Below are 18,150 nucleotides of genomic sequence, written 5' to 3' on the forward strand. Positions count from 1 at the left end.
AACATTTTTTTAAAAATCGCAAAAGATGAAAATTTTTTGAAAAAATCTTGAAAAATCATAAAAAAATCTTGAAAAATCACCAAAAATCATGAAAAATGAAAAATTCACCAAAAATCATGAAAAATTATCTGTACAAACAGTAAAAAATATGTAGTGCAAAAAAATGACAGTGCAAATACAACGACAGTACAAATAACAGACAAATAAAATGACAATGTGAAATTGACAGCGATATGTACAATGAATAGGTGTCCACATAGTTGTAGGCAGTGTTGTTTCAAGTATGGATTGGCTAAAAGTCAGTGCATTCTACATATCGATGTTGTGCAGTGAGGGTATGGAAGAGTCTGTGTGTTGTGTATTAAGTGTTAATCAGCCTGATAGTCTGAGGGAACAAATTTTTCTTTAGCCGGCTGGTGCGTGACCAGATGCTGCGGAACCATCTGCCTGAGGGTAGCAGACGGTTTTGTCTGTATAATTGCACATGTTAAACTAATTTAAATTAGAAGTCCACTAAATGTTCATTAACTAAAGTCACAGCAAAAGGTGCTACAATTAATGTAGAAATGCCAAAGTTCCACTGCTTTTTCTGTGACAACTGTAGGGCTCGTCCAGGGATTGAACCCAGGACCTTTCGCATCCTAAGCGAGAATCATACCCAACGAGCCCTGAAGAAAGACCCTGCAGTGCCAAAAAAAATTCTTACTTTTTTATAAATACTTTTTGTTCTTGTTGTTTTTAGTATGTGCCACCTGGGTTGCCTTTGATGCAGTTCCTTTTAAGTTGGCTGTGCAGCACAATCCAGTGTGACCTTCAAAAGCTAGGTTCATACCCGTAGGTCAAAAAGACATGACAATGGAAAACTCTTCAGAGAAGCTGTTTTGTCATTAGGTGTACACACCAGATCGTCTGAATGCAATATGGTATAGGGATCCTTAAGTGCTGTTTTCTAGGTTAAAAGAACGTCCGGAGTCATACAACAGATATGGCAAATGCTAGTATTGGCCCAGTGGCCTAATGGATAAGGCATCACTCTTTGAAGTTGGGGATTGTGGATTCAAGTCCTGTTTGGGTTGTGTTTGTTAGGTTACATTTAAGTTGTTTGAAAAAATCCTGACTTGTCTACTCAAAGCTTAGGTGTGATGATCTATGGGCAATAGTTAGCTTCCAATTCTCAGACTTGCTGCACACTTCAATTAGGATTCATCCAATCTTGCTTGAATCTCACTGTCATGTTACAAACCTAAAAGGTTCCGCTAAGCTCTGGGAATGGAGATCTTGACTTCAAGTACCCCGTGGCTCTCAATTGACGGTCTCATGTTAGGTGGATGATGATGAAATGCAAACTAGCTGCAGAAAGGTTGTGATTTCAAGTTAATGAGAGTTAAAGTCAAGACCAGTCACACTATACACTAGAACCATACCCCAGAACCGATGAGACACGAATGTGAATGATTGCAGAAAGAAAATGTTTGGCCATTAGTTCTTATTTGATAGAATGCAAACTGTCATCGAGATCCTAAAGTGCAGTTTTCCATGCGGTAGCATCTTGTTGAAGGCGTACAAGAGATCCTTGATAGAAGATTGGTGACATGGCCCAGTGGCCTAATGGATAAGGCATCAGCCTCCGGAGCTGGGGATTGTGGGTTCAAGTCCCACCTGGGTCGTTTTTGAAAATCTCCCTTTAACTTGAGATCAGTGTTTGGTGGATGAAACACAGTAGCTGTGAAAACCTTCTTGAGATGTGTTTGCGTGTCATTAACTTCCTTGATTGGCATTCCATACTACCTGTTATGACTAAAAGGGTAACGACATACCTAACGCAAATGGCAATTTTGAAGCATGCATGGTGCCTACAGAGAAGAGACTGTGTACAAACACAAAGATGATGCTTACATATTAAGCTGGTACGTTGTTCAAGATCCATAAACAATTCTAACGACTGAATCATTAACGCTCCTTTTTTGTCTGTATTATTGTACAGGGCAGACTAATTTAGATCAGAAATCCACTAAATCTTCATTAACTAAAGTTGCTACAACTAACACAGAAACACCAAAGCATCACTGCTTTTCTGTGGAAGATGTAGGGCTCATTCAGGATTTGAACCCAAGACCTCTCACACCCAAAGCGAGAATCATACCCCTACACCAATGAGCCCAGTAGAAACACTCTGCAGTTTCAAAAAAAATTTCTGTAAAATCGGTCCAATCTACTTTTTGTTCATGTAGTTTTTGTTATGTGTGTCAGCAACTCCCTGGATTCATGTTACAGTTCACAGGCAGTATAGAAACAGCATAGTGGCCTAATGGATAAGGCATCAGCCTTCGAAGCTGGGGATTGTGGGTTCGAGTCCCACCTGAGTTGTCTTTGACGCAGTTCCTTTTAAGTTGGCTGTGCAGCACAATCCATTGTGGCTTTCAAAAAGCTAGGTTCATACCCTTAGGTCAAAAAGACATGACAATTGAAAACTCTTCAGAGAAGCTGTTTTGTCATTAGGTGTACGCACCAGATCGTCTGAATGAAATATGGTATAGGGATCCTAAAGTGCTGTTTTCTGAGTTACAAGAACTTCCTAAACCGTACAACAGATATGGCAAATGCTAGTATTGGCCCAGTGGCCTAATGGATAATGCATCAGCGTTCGAAGCTGGGAATTGTGGGTTTAAGTCCCATTTGGGTTGTGTTTGTTGGGTTAAATATAAATTGTGTGGAAAAAATCCTCACTTGTCCCCTCAAACCTTAGGCGTGATGATCTGAGGTCAATAGTTAGCTTCAAATTCTCAGACTTGCTGCACACTTCAATAAAGATTTATCCAATCTTGCTTAAATTATCCAATCACTTTACAAACATCAAAGGTTCTGAAAAGCTCTGGTAATGGAGATCTTGACTTCAAGTACCCCGTGGCTTTCAACTAATGGTCTCATGTTAGGTGGATGATAATGAAATGCAAACAAGAAAATAGCTGCAGAAAGGTTGTGATTTCATGTTAATGAGAGTGGCCTTGTGGATAAGGCATCAGCCTCTGGAGTTGGGTATTGTGGGTTCAAGTCCCATCTAAGTTGTCTTTGAAGGACCACTATAGATTTAATTACAGATCATTTCAACCAATCATTGCAATGAAAAAAAAACTGATGCATCAACACATCAAAGCACTCTCTTGCTGACATCAGGGCTTTCCTGTTGCAGTCGGGTGTGCACGTCTCCAACACCACTATAAGACGATACTATAGACATCAAAGCCCTGTAGGCCTTCCTAGAAAAACAACTGCAAGGCAAGGAAAATGAACAGGTATTGTGTATTATCATCTTGTCAAATCAAGTATTTCAGCAACACTTATGTCAAATTGTTAATAAAATGAATTAATAAATTATTGTATGTGTTTGTTGTATAGTGCTGCACTTAAAACGATTGACGAAAAACTGCACAAGGACAATGAGCGATCTGCTAAAAAGATTCAGAGTGAGCTTCTGTTTAGAATACAGTTAAAAGCATCAGTCTGCAATATTAGAAAACCAGTAAAACAACTCAGGTGGACCTATGGAAAAGCCAGGTAAGCCATTTTGAACAATGCCATGATGAAAAGATTTATTTATTTACATTAATCCATGCATCTCTTTATTTAGGCTATTTGCTTTATACGAGCTTACATGTCCTACAAATTTATTAATAGGACATACCCTATTAATAAACTGCCATGTTGTGAAACCGAAAGCAAAGTATCCAGTAAAAATTCATGTCTGGGGAGCCATATTCCATCAGGGACCTGGACCGCTAGTTGTGCTAGAAGGTTAGTTCAAATCTCTTTAATATGATTGAATCGTTTCTTTGCAGTTTCTTTATTTATATATATATATTTTTTCTATTTTCAGGAATTATGGACAGATGTTTTTACGAAGACACTATAATAAAATTCAATCAGGCTCCATACGTAAAACAACACTTTAAGAACCATATCACTTCTTCCAAGGTAGATACAGTATGTAGGCCTACTGTACCAACTGTGTGTGTGTGTGTGTGTGTACATGTTCACTGATGTGTGTGTGTGTGTGTGTGTGTTTGCACACGTTCACAGCTGTGTGTGTTGAACTTTTTTATCAATCTTGATGATTATTGAATAATGAATAAAGTTAACACATTGCTTAAAGGGCACATAGTTTACCCCTTTTTATGATTTAACATTATTATTATGGTTCTTCTGAGTGTGCCAGTTTAGGTTCAGTTCAAAACACAATCCAGATTTTTTTATTATAATGTGTTATAATGTGTCATTTTAAGGGCGTGTACACAGCTTGCTGTTTTACATTTACATTTATTCATTTAGCAGACGCTTTTATCCAAAGCGACTAAAAAATGAGGACAAGGAAGCAATTTTCACAACTATAAGAGCAACAATAAATAAGTGCTGTAGGCAAGTTTCAGGTCTGTAAAGTCTAAGAAGGAAAGCATTAGTAATGTAAGAATTTAAAAATTGTTTTATTTTTTTTGAGTACAGTTAGTGGTATAGCTAGAGGCAATTGCAAATTAGGAAGTGAAGAGGAGACTAAATAGTTGAGTTTTAAGTCGTTTCTTGAAGACAGCAAGTGACTCTGCCGTTCTGTTGCAGTAAGGGAGTTCATTCCACCAACTGGGCAGATTGAATGCGAGAGTTCGGGAAAGTGATTACTTCCCTCTTTGGGATGCAACCACGAGGCGACGTTTATTCACAGAACGCAAGTTTCTTGAGGGCATATAAATCTGCAGAAGTGGGAGCAGATAAGAGGGAGCAAAGCCAGAGGTTGCTTTGTAGGCAAACATCAGAGCTTTGAATTTGATGCGAGCAGCAACTGGCAGCCAGTGCAAACGGGTGAGTAGCTGAGTGACATGTGCTCTTTTCAATTCATTAAAGACCACTCGTGCTGCTGCGTTCTGGAGTAGCTGAAGGGGCATGTTGCTTCACATGAAAATTAGTTCCAAATTCAGTCGGTCGGTGAGTAAATGAATATGATAAATGAGAACACACAGGCATGTGCGTATAGAGATACAATGTAATGCTGTACAGTAACGTGTCATTTGTTTGTTTCAGTTGTCTTTATTTGAATGGTTTCGTGAGGATGTGATCGTGTGCTTTATCTGCCTGATTCCCTCTGAAGTGGGCGGGTTGTGTGACGTTCGATTTGGGGGACATTATGGGGGCGGGGTTTGCGTGACGTGCTGCGAGCTACTAGCCCGAGAGTGGAAACACAACATGATTTCGGCCTCACTGCTTAACCTCCTGGGCAATTGGCCCACCGCGATTAAATCCCTGGCCTCACCTCACAGCCTCGAAGTCCAATGCGCTATCCATTGCACCACAGAGCCTGAGTGCTCTCCTGCCTCAAGCACTATTGCACAGAAAGCACTTTTTGATACTCTCTGGCCCATAAAAGCACAGCTCACTGCGGACAAGGTGTAACCCCTCTTAGTTCGTATATGTTTTTTATAATGATCACGCGGAAGCAGTTTACCTGAACAAGTTCACTTTATAGTGTTCTTCAAAAGAAAACAGGGCTCCACACAGACAATAAGTGTACCAGGGCTGGTCATCAGAAAAAGTCACTCTCAACAGCTCTTGAACAATAAGTGAACTCACAAAATGGCCGGCTGACTCCACCCATTATACCCCCTTTCTCACCTGTAGGTGTCTGTTTTTTCCCATGATGTATTACACAGTTAAACAGTGAACATAGGATTTTGATTTAATTAGAACAGATATTTTTAACAAAAACAAGCATTTTGACACCATTCATACTTAATTAACAGTTTCATTTTTTCCCCCGTTACATTCTCCCCCACTGAATGTGACAAAATGCGACAACCTTAGAAAACACAAAAATGCAGAAATTAACCTAGAATTGCCGTTCTTAGCACAAAGCTTTTGATCCGTTTTATCTGTTCAAATCAAGAACTGATAGGAAAAAGTGCTGCGCATATCACTCATCCTGATCATGACCCAAATGAAGTGCCTTTAACACATCACACTTGCAATTCATTTCACTTGTTTTCTACAAAGACAGATACAAAAAAAAAACGTTTCTGACATATCAATGTTTCAAACTAACAATTGAAAAGGACCATTTTCCCAGACTTTGTTTTCTTGAACTAAACAAGGTCTGTTGACTCATGGAAGAAATAAGGCGATTTACTGGCTTCAACAATCTGCCAAACCTTGATCTGCGACCCGGTAACTCAGTGCTATCCACATTACCATTAGGAACAAAACCAGGATCGCAGGCATTAGATGTTTCAGGTCCGTCCTGAAGAATCATAGAATCCATTGAAGTATTCTCAGAACCCGCATTATGCGATGGCACATCAACAATTTCAGCTGAGTTGGAAATGTCACACAACTCATTCATCTGAGAAACATTGTCAGCTACGACAAGACCATCACCATTGTCCATTGAATCATCAGAACTTACTGAGCATCCATCAGAAACGCCATCATCTACAGAAATCACACTCCCATCATCATTTGTCCCCACAGCGTCACATACAGGGAGAAAATTGACACACAAAAGCAGGTTTCTGTGCACAACTTTGACTTGATCAGACACAGGGTGTTTTATTTTGTAAATGTGAGTTTTAGGATCGCAATCAACCACAGTATACACTACACTGTCCCACTTGTCTGAGAGTTTACGTTTGCCACGCTCGCTCTTGTTGGCTAAAAGAACCCTATCACCGACTTCAATATTCACACCCTTATTTCTGCGATTGTATACGCGGGCTTGGTGAGACTGTTCTTTAGAAGCATTAGTCTTTGCAACAGCGAGAGCATCCTTCAAGTCCCTACTCAGAGACTCAACGTACTTGGGAAGAGCAACATTCAAATCATCCCTCAACACACTCTTAAAGATGACATCAATCGGTAGTCTTGGGACACGGCCGAACATTAGATAGAAGGGAGGAAATCCGGTAGTCTCATGTGAGGTACAATTGTAAAGAAAAGTCAATGTGTGAAGCATCTGAGGCCAGTCATGCTTTGGTCGAGGCTCAAGAGTTCTGATCATATTTCCCAATGTTCGGTTGAATCGCTCAGCGGTGCCATTCCCCATTGGGTGATATGGGGTAGTTTGAGACTTCTTAACCCCTGAGAACTCAAGCAAGTGTCTGATTAGCTCGCTACAGAAATTGGCACCCTGATCAGAATGAACACGCTCTGGGAAACCATAGTAGCAGAAATAGTTATCCCAGAGCTTCTTTGCCACCGACCTAGCAGATTGGTTTGAACAACAGAAGGCATGGGCAAGTTTAGTAAAATGGTCGGTGACCACTAATACGTCAACTGATTTATTTCGTGAATCCTCTGCCGTCCAAAAGTCAATGCAGACCAATTCAAGTGGAGCAGAGGTCTTAACACTTTCCAGTAAAGCCCGTCCCTCTGGCTCCGGTGTCTTCGCAAGCACACAACGACTACACACTTTCACATACTCACGTACATCCTGCTCAATACCTGTCCAATAAAAACGCTGACGGCAAAGGTGAAGAGAACGATACTGCCCTTGGTGTCCAGCCTCATTGTGACAACCCCTCAACACTTCATCTTTGAGTGACGAAGGCACTACAAATTGGAAACGTTTATGATGTGTCAAAGGATCTTTTGAAACACGATACAGGACACCGTCAGCCAAGGATAGTTTGTCCCACTGCTTTAAAAGCTTCCGTACAGCACTAGGCTCTCCCATACGCACACGCCTGGAAGGCCTACGTTTCTGGTCAACATAGAACATCACCCTCTGCAAATGTTCATCCTGGAGTTGACTGTCTCTTAGTTCTTGGTGAGAGTATGAGGGAAGAGCATCAAATCCAACCTCTGTGATTTGTTGGACAAATCCAACCAAAGGAATAGTTCGCATTCTCGTCGCATCATCCCAAGAAAGATGATTGGAGAAAACAGCAGCCACCTCAGCATTCGAAAAACTACCCAGCCCATCCACGTCTGGAGCAACCCCCATCCGATCACAAGCATCCGCCGAGACCTCCACACTGCCGACCACTCGCTGACAGGCATTGGACAATCTGAAAAGATCCTGGACAGTAGCGCAAGTATAATTTCTTGACTCTGCAATAAGCTTTTCATAAGGTTCCCTGACTATGCGATGGCTAACCCGACTGTCAACAAAAGGTTGCCTACTCAAAGTGTCAGCTATTGTGTTCTTCGACCCTGGAACATATTTGATGTCAAACTCAAAGGCAGCGAGTTTAGCCACCCACCTTTGTTCACAGGCGTCGAGCCTAGGTTTGGTCAAAATGTGCGTCAATGGGTTATTATCTGTCCAAGCTGTGAACCGATGCCCTTTTAGCCAGTGGCTAAACTTGTCACATACAGCCCACTTAAGCGCGAGGAACTCAAGACGATGTGCTGGATATCTGGCTTGTGCTCTGGACAGTGATCTACTCGCAAACGCAATGGGCCGAGCCCTGTTCTCTCCAGGACTCAGTTGCGAAAGCACAGCACCCAACCCTTCAGTTGATGCATCAGTGGCAAGAATAAAAGGTCTAGAAAAGTCAGGGTGTGCAAGGACTACATTAGACAGAAGGGCTTCTTTCAATGCAGACAAAGCTGCCTCACATGCTGGAGACCAATCATCGGGAGTAAGCTTTCTAGTTATAGAAACCCCTCTGCGTCCCACTCCTCTGGCCTTCCTAACTCCACTAGTCAAAGCAAAAAGTGGCCGTGCAAGGGACGAACAATTCTCAATGAACCTTTGGTACCACATGACGAGACCAAGAAAGGACTGAATTCTCTTAACCGACGGGGTTGCACCATCAGGGCACATTAAATCTGCAGAAGTAATATTAGCAATTGCTTCAACTTTACTAGGGTCCGTTGACACACCCTCTTCTGTGATTAAATGACCAAGAAATTTTACAGAGCGTCTTAAAAAATTACATTTTTTGGAGACAATTTCAAATTGTGCTTTTTCAACATTCCGAAAACCATTTCGAGCCTCTGTAGTGCAACCTCTTCACTGGGTGCAAATACCATTAAATCATCCAAGTAGCACAACAGAGACAAGAAATTTTGATCCCCAAAAATCTTAGTCATCATTCTCATGAAACTCGCAGGTGAGTTACAGAGGCCTTGCGGTAGCCTGTTATATTCGTGCAACCCTACCGGCGTCGTGAATGCTGTGTACTTTTTGTCATCTTCATGCAGTGGAACATTATAGAATCCAGAAGTTAAGTCCATCGTACTAAAAAATGAATTGCCACCGAGTGCCGCAAGACAATCCTCCTGATGGGGCAAAGGGTGCGCATCTTTCACAGTACACGCGTTAAGCCAACGAAAGTCCGTGCAAATGCGCAAATCGCCATTCTTTTTCCAGCACAAAACCAAAGGCGATGCAAATTCGCTAACGGACTTTCGAATTATGCCCCTCTCCTCCATTTCATTAAGAGCGACGCGCAACTTCTGATACTGCGAAGGGGGGACTCGCCTAAAAGGTAAGCGAAATGGTCTTTCGTCAACTAGGCGAATTCTGTGCACAAAGTCCCTAACTTCGCCACAGTCAAGAGAATGTCTAGAAAAAATGGATTCGTATTCAAGCACTAAATCACACAGCTTCGCCTTCCAAAAATCTGAAACTTCACATGCTTCCAAGTCAACAGACTCCAAACCGCACTTTTGAAGTCTGCTGCTAGGTGCATCGGATCTATCTGGCTCAACTGCTGACTGCTGAACACAAAGCCGCACAGTAGACTCAGACGCCGCTTCGCACACATCCTCTAAAGCGATACAAGGATAAACGTCAGCTACTTTAGTGTTTCGCCTCAGCGTTACTGGCTTGTCGCTAGGATTAATCAACTTTAGTGGTATCCAACCGTCGCCCCAAAGAGGAGAAACTACACGACCAACTAAAACTTTTTTAGAAGCAGAATGGACTCTAGATGGTTCCACCATCACAGTACTGCCTACCTGGCCACATGACTTAGCGGGTAGTTTCCCCCAGACAAGATGTTCCTGACCAGGCGAAAGCGTGACTGCACTATGAAGTTTTACTGTACCGACAACATCCGGAACTGTTTCACCCCTCCAGCGACGTATACCAGCCAGCATCGACAAAAACTCGTCACCCTCTGAACTAGGTCCACTGGGGGTTGAAATCAATTCCCAATATCTGTCAGAACCCTTCAGTCTGTGGACGAGATACTTAATGACATTCGTCCCCAAAATTAGGTCATCATCTTGGCCTGGAACGACAAGACATGGGACAATAACATCACAGCCATAAACATCCAGTTTAAGTTCAACTACACTCTTTGGGAACACTCGTTTGCCACCACATCCTATTATGATGACATCAGTTTCTTTTTCCGTAACAGTATCCAGGACACCATGTTCCCTTAGCTTAGTGACTACCGAATCACTCAGCGTACAAGCCATAGAGCCGGTGTCCAACATGGCGCTAACAGTGAGTGAGTCATTAATAAGAACAGGTGTGTAGAAGAGTGTATCTGAGCAAGCTATACGTTGTGTATTCTGAAAGACGACTTTCTGAGAGTCGGGACAAAGATTCTTAAACGAGAGAAACAAAGCTTCGAAATCAGTATCCACCTCGAGGGAATTTTCTGCAACACCCACACTCCCCCTCTCCGAATGCGGGTGTTTCAGTTTTCCTGATCGCCAGGTGAATCTGAAGAAAACCGTGTAGTAGCGAATTTCTTTGTACAGTCTCGTTTGGAATGACCAGCAGTATGGCACCTAAAGCACAAACGATGAGTTTTACAATGGTCAATTGTAGTGTGCGCTGTGTCACCACAAATTCTACAGTTTTTTCGCCCAACTGCATTCATTTCTCGCATTTTACCTGCAGGCACATACTCTGAAACGCTCTCTTCCTTCTTTTTCAAAATGTCAATCAGCTGTGTCAGCATATCAGCCATCCGATTCAAACTAGACTCATCTTTTGTATCGGGTTTTGAGTCATTAGGTACGCTGGGTCCCTGCTTAAAACATGCTAGCACAGGCTCAGGACCAGCATTAACATGTTCGCAGCTGTGCAAAGAAATCTGCGCGTTCTGACCGATCGCATATTCGTTTGTAATTGCTCTCGACTTGCTGTCACGCTGGAAACTGTCTAATAGCTCCTGAACATCCTTTGCGGTCCATTTTTCTAATGGCCGCACTTTAAAAGTACGCGCTAAATCAGTGTCTGGACAATTTCGCACAAACATCATTGCAACTTCAGAACTCAAATTGTCCATACACCTACCCTGAGCCCTGAGACACTCGTCAGCAATGTCTGCTGCTTTATTCAGTCGCAGCCAGTAGTCAACAGGGTTCTCGCCGTATCTAGGTAACGTGCCGTAAAAATCAGCAAGTGGCATACTAGAATATGACACGTTACTGAAATGTTGCTTAAGTATGCTGTATATCAAATTTGGCTGTGATTTGTAGTCTAACGTAGGGTTACTGCGCAAAGTTACTTTTACAACATCTCTTGCCCTACCCATAAGATGGCTGATTATTTCGTCTGCTTGATTAGGAATGTCAACATTTCTTTTTTGTAGGTAGAGCTGCATCATGTCAACCCATTCTTGGACATCGCATCTACCCAGATTGTCGCCCCTAAACACAGGCGGTTCTTTTTCACCTGATTTCAAGATGACATTCAGCTGTGATAAATCAAGATTAGCACATTGGGAACTCGAAGTGCTATTCTTGTTACAGCTCCCAGCGAATCCACCCTCTGATAGAAGTTTAGCAGTAACTGATTCACCAATTTTTCGACCCAATTCCTCAACTAAAACATTAAGATCGCCCACATCACGATCACTAGATGTTCCCAATTTACCTGGCTTAGGAGTAGACGTGACACGGAAAGGAAAGTTTGGTTGACATCATGCGCCATGAAATTCTCTTTCACTGAATGGTCATCGGACTTAACTTTCATTCCACTCTGCCCCAATTTAGCATTAGAATATTGCATCAGGTATTTTCCCCGCCCAGCCCCGAACAACCAGCTATCTGCACCACCCTCAGCCATTTGAAAATACTTTTATCATGAAACTCAAAAAGTAAATAAACTAATCAGGAAAGATTCAGTCAATAACAGTCACTTAGCTGCAGTCCGTCGATATCCCCGTTGCTCAAAGGCTGGTCAGAAAAGAAAGTTTTCTTTTCTTTTTTTTTCAATCGCAATAACGTCCTTAAACAGCAGGCAAATCGTCCATCAGAACCCCGCGGTGTTTCAGATGCACTCCGCCAGTCTCTCGATGGTTTTCACGCGAACCCAAAAGCCTGCGACGTCACACTTTCTCCTCGTTAGTCCCTCGTTGATTTTCACGTGAAGCTGGAAAGCCGCGACGGCTCCGTCACACTCGCTCCTCGCCTCTCCCTCGATGATTTTCACGTGAAGCTGGAAGCCCGCGACGGTCCCGTCACACTCGCTCCTCGCCTCTCCCTCAATGATTTTCACGTGAAGCTGGAAGCCCGCGACGGTCCTGTCACACTCGCTCCTCGCCTCTCCCTCGATGATTTTCACGTGAAGCTGGAAAGCCGCGACGGCCCCGTCACTCTCGCTCCTCGCCTCTCCCTCGATGATTTTCACGTGAAGCTGGAAAGCCGCGACGGCCCCGTCACTCTCGCTTCTCGTCAATCCCTCGATGATCTGCGTTGTGTAGCTTATAAACAGCTCAACCAGCACACTGGTAACCCGAGCCCCACGCCACAGTAATAACACACTGCACTCAGCGTCGCGTCGATCACGAACGGGCTTCACGGCACCATTGTAACCCCTCTTAGTTCGTATATGTTTTTTATAATGATCACGCGGAAGCAGTTTACCTGAACAAGTTCACTTTATAGTGTTCTTCAAAAGAAAACAGGGCTCCACACAGACAATAAGTGTACCAGGGCTGGTCATCAGAAAAAGTCACTCTCAACAGCTCTTGAACAATAAGTGAACTCACAAAATGGCCGGCTGACTCCACCCATTATACCCCCTTTCTCACCTGTAGGTGTCTGTTTTTTCCCATGATGTATTACACAGTTAAACAGTGAACATAGGATTTTGATTTAATTAGAACAGATATTTTTAACAAAAACAAGCATTTTGACACCATTCATACTTAATTAACAGTTTCATTTTTTCCCCCGTTACAAAGGCACTGCTGGGATTCAAACCTTGACAGGGGCTAATTTTTTAATCGAAAAAAGAAAAAAAAAAACTAACTATGGTAGCGCTGCATGTGTGAATGTCTGGACTTGAAATATTAAAGTCCAGTTGGTTAGGCATTACCACACTATGCTATATAAAGCCATCGTCCAAAGACCTCTTGAACGAGCAGCGTTCTTAAGGATTTGAATATTGTTAAGAAACAGACTGCTAAAAATCCTGCTGCGTAAACACTCGTTACTCTTAACAAAAGGCAACCTTGACACCTGTACATTAGGCACTGCTGGGATTTGAACCCAGGATCTCCTGTTTACTAGACAGGCGCTTTGACCAACTAAGCCACAGCACCAACGTTGTAGAAGAGACAAGACGTTTTTGCATACAGAGACTAAAAAAAGACAGCAAGTCTTAAATTGGCAAGCAAAGAGGTTGTTTAACTCTATTTGTCGCAATATTTATTACGCCTCAAAGCTATACAATTTTATTATGCATTCCGGTAAGCTCTATACAAGAAGCACACGCACCACCTGGACTAAGGCGCTGCTGGGATTTGAGCCCAGGATCTCCTGTTTACAAGACAGGCGCTTTGACCAGCTAAGCCACAGCGCCACAAAAATGAAAGTAAGAGACATTTGCCCGATAACAAAAATTAAATAAAAATTAAAATGAATAATAAAAAAAACACTACAAAAACCAGCATGTCAGGATGCAGAAAAGCAAAATTTACTATGCTTTCTACTCAGTTACTTTGCACATGCATAATGAGGCTCTTGTACGACAAATCCAAAAGGCGTGATCTCAACAATAGGTGGTAGTCACTTTTGCCCAAAACCACAGGTTGCCTTCGAGTCATTCCTCAAGTCCACTCGGCCCTGCACCGTTTTCTAATCTCCCTTATTTAAAACAGCTCAATTAAGTCATCGGCTTTATTGTAGAGTACCCCTAGTATCTGAGCCTGCACTGCGCAATGAAAGAAAGAAGCAAAACGGGATGGACAGATGTCTAAAATGTTGGAAACGCACCACTTCTAAGTCAGTGAAGAAAAAGGGCAAAGTCTGCGAATCTGGTGGGACTCAACCCAACAACCTTTGAAAGGCTCAGCCTAGAAGTCCAATGCGCTATTCATTGCACCAAAGAACCACACCTTAAGTCAGTGAAGAAGAAGAGGCAAGCTTGCGACCCTGGTGGGATTCAAGCACACAACCATTGAATGGCTCAGCTCACAGCCTCAAAGTCCAATGCGCTATCCATTGCACCACAGAGCCTGAGTGCTCTGCTGCCTCTAGCACTGTTGCACAGAAAGCACTTTTTGGTATTCTCTGGCCCATGAAAGAACAGCCAACTGCAGACAAGGTACTGCTGGGATTCAAACCCAGGAACTCCTGTTTACTAGACAGTCGCTTTGACCAACTAAAGCACAGTGCCAAATGATGTTGACATAGGCTAATTGTTTAATCGGAAAAAGAGAAAAAAAAAAACTAACAACGGTAGCGCTGCATGCTTGAATGTCTAGACTTGAAATATTAAAGTCCAATTGGTTACGCATTACCACACTATGCTATATAAAGCCATTGTCCAAAGCCCTCTTATACGAGCAGCGTATTTATGGATTCGAGTTTTGTTAGGAACTGACTGCTAAACATGCCGCTGCGTAAACACTCGTAACTCTTAAAGGGCCATGAAACCCCCTCGTTTCAGCAGGGTGTTTTCACACCTCTTCTTTGGAAAAAGTCAGAAAAGTGGGCGTGTCCAGCTCTGTTTAGGGGGGAGTGTCGGAGGAACTAAAGTGGGATGGTGTGGGAGTGTCGATTTGGGCACGCGCGAGTTTCAGAGTCAAAATACACACACACACACACACACATACATACAGGAGAATGTGATGGTGTTTAACCTACATGGACATCTGTAGTCGAATTATTAGCCAAATTATTAAATGGTGGACTTTAACTGCAGTTTGGCTCTTTCATTCAGGGAATTCATTCATGCCCCTCGCGACACACGAGATATTTGATTCGAGGAGCTGCTCTAAGCGTGTATTTTTCATGCAATGTTTGATACCGCACGGCGAATGAGAGAAAAAAACCCTCTGCATTTCCCAGAAACTTAGATGCACACGACAGGTAGTGTCAGAAAGCCGCGCGTGTTATTCCGGTCACTAAATGCGGTAAAAACCCTACACGAGGTTAAAGTTTGGTTGTGGTGCTAACGTGTTTACACTCGGTGCAATAGTTTGTTAGATACGAACAAACTGAATAAACAAAGAGCACTGGTCGCTCACTTACCAAATCTGTAGAGACAGGACAATCACCAGCAACTAGAGCCGCGTCTTTATGAAGAGAATACTACAAACGATTCCAGATCCCAGCGTTTGCAGATGAGAACAGCTCTCAGGTAAACAATAATCCTCCTTAGACACGTAAGTTATTGTTGTCGCGCGTCGCGTACACTGTTAATCCACACGTGAGTCTGAGCTCTCACAGAGAGAAAATGAAAACGAAACTTAACTGCAGCAAACTATAAAAGCAACACTTCACGCTTGTTTTGCCAACACAACGTGGCGTCTCTGTCCTGAAAACACGGTGATAGTAATGAATATTAATGAAGTTGCACAATAGAGTGCGCTGATTGGTTTGACCCAAGCCTTACTCATGCATTAATGCAGCACACTGTAAGACGTAATAAGACTCACTCTGGCACAGACGCCCAGTCTGCACGCTGGAATACACGCTATTATGTCATGACCGTGACGCAGCTTCAAAAATTCGTTTCAAACAGGAAGTACGAATTTGCTTAAAATAACGCAAAAACAACCAATTTACACTTTTTAGTGAAATATAGGTGTCCTAATAGTGTTTTTAGCAGTGTGGGACACATATACGACTGTCAACAGCTCAAAAAATGTGTTTTGGTGTTTCGTGACCCTTTAAGAAAAAGCAGTCCTGGAAGCTGTACAATAGGAACTTTAGGGGTTTGAACCAAGAATCTCCTGTTTACTAGAGGATATTCCAAACAACAATTAACACATGATTAAGGGTAGATTAAATAAAAATAAAATAATGCATTTTTTACTTTGATCTTGAACAGAGGCCAGGTTACCGGTCAGGTTTGAGACATGATCATCCAGACTCTAAAAGACCACGTCCGTCTTGTCAGCATTTTCTGCATCCTGACATGCTGGTTTTTGTTGTGTATTTATTTCTTCTTCGATTTTTGTTATCGGGCAAATGTCTCTTACAATTAATTTTTGTGGCGCTGTATCTTAGCTGGTCAAAATGCCTTGTAAACAGGAGATCCTGGGCTCAAATCCCAGCAGCGCCTTAGTTCAGGTGGTGCGTGTGCTTTTTTTATAGAGATTAACGAAATTAATTATAAAACTGTATAGCTTTGAGGCATAATGGATAGTGCGACAAAATGAGTTACATTTAAGAGCTCATCTGATTCACAACTAGTTGACTGCACACCCATGTTTTTAAGTTGTTTATCTCCCCCTCCATATTCTCCATTCCTCAAACCTATTGAGGATTTTTTTCCTGCCTGGAGATGAAAAGTGTATGACCGAAATCCAAACACATGTATACCCCTTCTCCAAGCTATAGCAGTTGATGCTTTTCGTGGCTGGATTTGCCATGCAAGGTGACATTTGCCCCACTGCTTGGCCACACCAATACAGAAAAGAGAATGCAGTATAGCTGTTTTTTTATTTATTTATTTTTTTACTGTAACTGTATTTAGTAAATACTTCTGTTGATGGTATATGTAGACCACATTTTCTGCAACTTTGTGTTGGTTGGGATGAACACTGTGTACGCTGTTTTTGTGAGGAAAATACAGTAAAATATATTTGGTATTTGTTTGTTTTGTATTAAAACAATTTTCGAAAAATTTTACAATGCACTTCTGTAGGTCTATGTACTGTCTGTAGTAAGTGTAACACTGAACAGAAGAAGGCTTACAGAAAGTCATTATGATGAATAGAGAAGAAGTGGTCATAGTGTTTTACATTAATCACATTAGTGTTCAACTGATCTTATGAATATCTATTAATGTGATGGCTTGTGTGTGTCATTTGAAAACAAAATACCTTTTTGAGAAGAAATCACATTGTTTTGAACTTATAATTTCATTTTGCAGAAGAATTGAAGAGTTTTGCCCAATGTGTGTGTGCTTTGTGATTTGTGTGTAGAGTTCTGACAATATGAGACATGCTTTCAGAAAATGTGTGTAAACAACTGGAAAAAACTGTAAACAACCTCTTTGGTTGTCATTTTAAGACCTCCAGGAACAAGTTTGGTGACCCCTGGCTTAAAAGCATAGTTCTCTCAGACAGCAACTTTACAGGGCAACACTATATGCTGAATGGCTCAACCGAAATTTTAACCTGTTATTTCTCACGGAATGAACGAGAATCATACTCCTAGACAAGCAAGCCACTATGCAAAGTAATGTTTTGTGGCGACACTATATGCTGGCAAACTGGAATTCTTCGAAAGACATTTTTATGAAAGACATAATTTGCTGTAAAACGCAGGACACCTGCAAGGTCTCATCCGGTATTTGAACCTGGGACCTCTCACATCCAAAGCGAGAATCACACCCCTAGACCAATGAGCCACTAAAGTGCTAGGATTTCACATGGCGTCAGAAGCATCAAATAGTCAGAAATCTTTCTCTAAAGGGAATCAAGGGCACCCTAAGCGAGATTCATACTCCTACACCAACAAACCACAAAAGCTTGAATATTTCACAAGACTTCAGAAGCAACATATGGTCAGAAATCCTTATCTAACAAACATTGAAGCAGGGCTTTTGCTTCATTTGGACCCAGGACTTCTACAATGGTTCGTCCAGGATTTGAAAACTGGACCTCTCGCACCTTATGTGAGAATCAAGCGCGTAGACCAACAAGCTACTGCAAAACAGCCACTTTACATGGCAATACTATCTGCTGACAAACTGGAATTCTTCAAAAGACATTTTTACGAAAGACATAATGCCCTGTTAAACAC

At 42.1% G+C, this 18,150-nt stretch overlaps 1 long non-coding RNA gene and 3 other non-coding genes across 4 annotated transcripts; 2 read left to right on the forward strand and 2 right to left on the reverse strand.

Annotated features, from left to right (window-relative positions):
• Positions 1-674: 674 nt before the first annotated feature.
• Positions 675-14,233, forward strand: LOC148682164 (uncharacterized). Its single transcript, XR_015942945.1, has 4 exons — positions 675-3,293; positions 3,397-3,555; positions 3,629-3,792; positions 3,875-14,233. It is a non-coding gene; the product is annotated as an uncharacterized LOC148682164 (long non-coding RNA).
• Positions 1,595-1,667, forward strand: trnar-ccg (transfer RNA arginine (anticodon CCG)). Its single transcript has one exon. It is a non-coding gene; the product is annotated as a tRNA-Arg (tRNA).
• Positions 13,420-13,493, reverse strand: trnat-agu (transfer RNA threonine (anticodon AGU)). Its single transcript has one exon. It is a non-coding gene; the product is annotated as a tRNA-Thr (tRNA).
• On the reverse strand, positions 13,680-13,753 carry trnat-ugu (transfer RNA threonine (anticodon UGU)). Its single transcript has one exon. It is a non-coding gene; the product is annotated as a tRNA-Thr (tRNA).
• Positions 14,234-18,150: the final 3,917 nt, after the last annotated feature.

The sequence above is a fragment of the Danio rerio genome, chromosome 4 (genome assembly GCF_052040795.2).
Source record: "Danio rerio strain M-AB ecotype USA chromosome 4, GRCz13ab, whole genome shotgun sequence".
NCBI classification, from domain to species: Eukaryota; Metazoa; Chordata; class Actinopteri; order Cypriniformes; family Danionidae; genus Danio; species Danio rerio.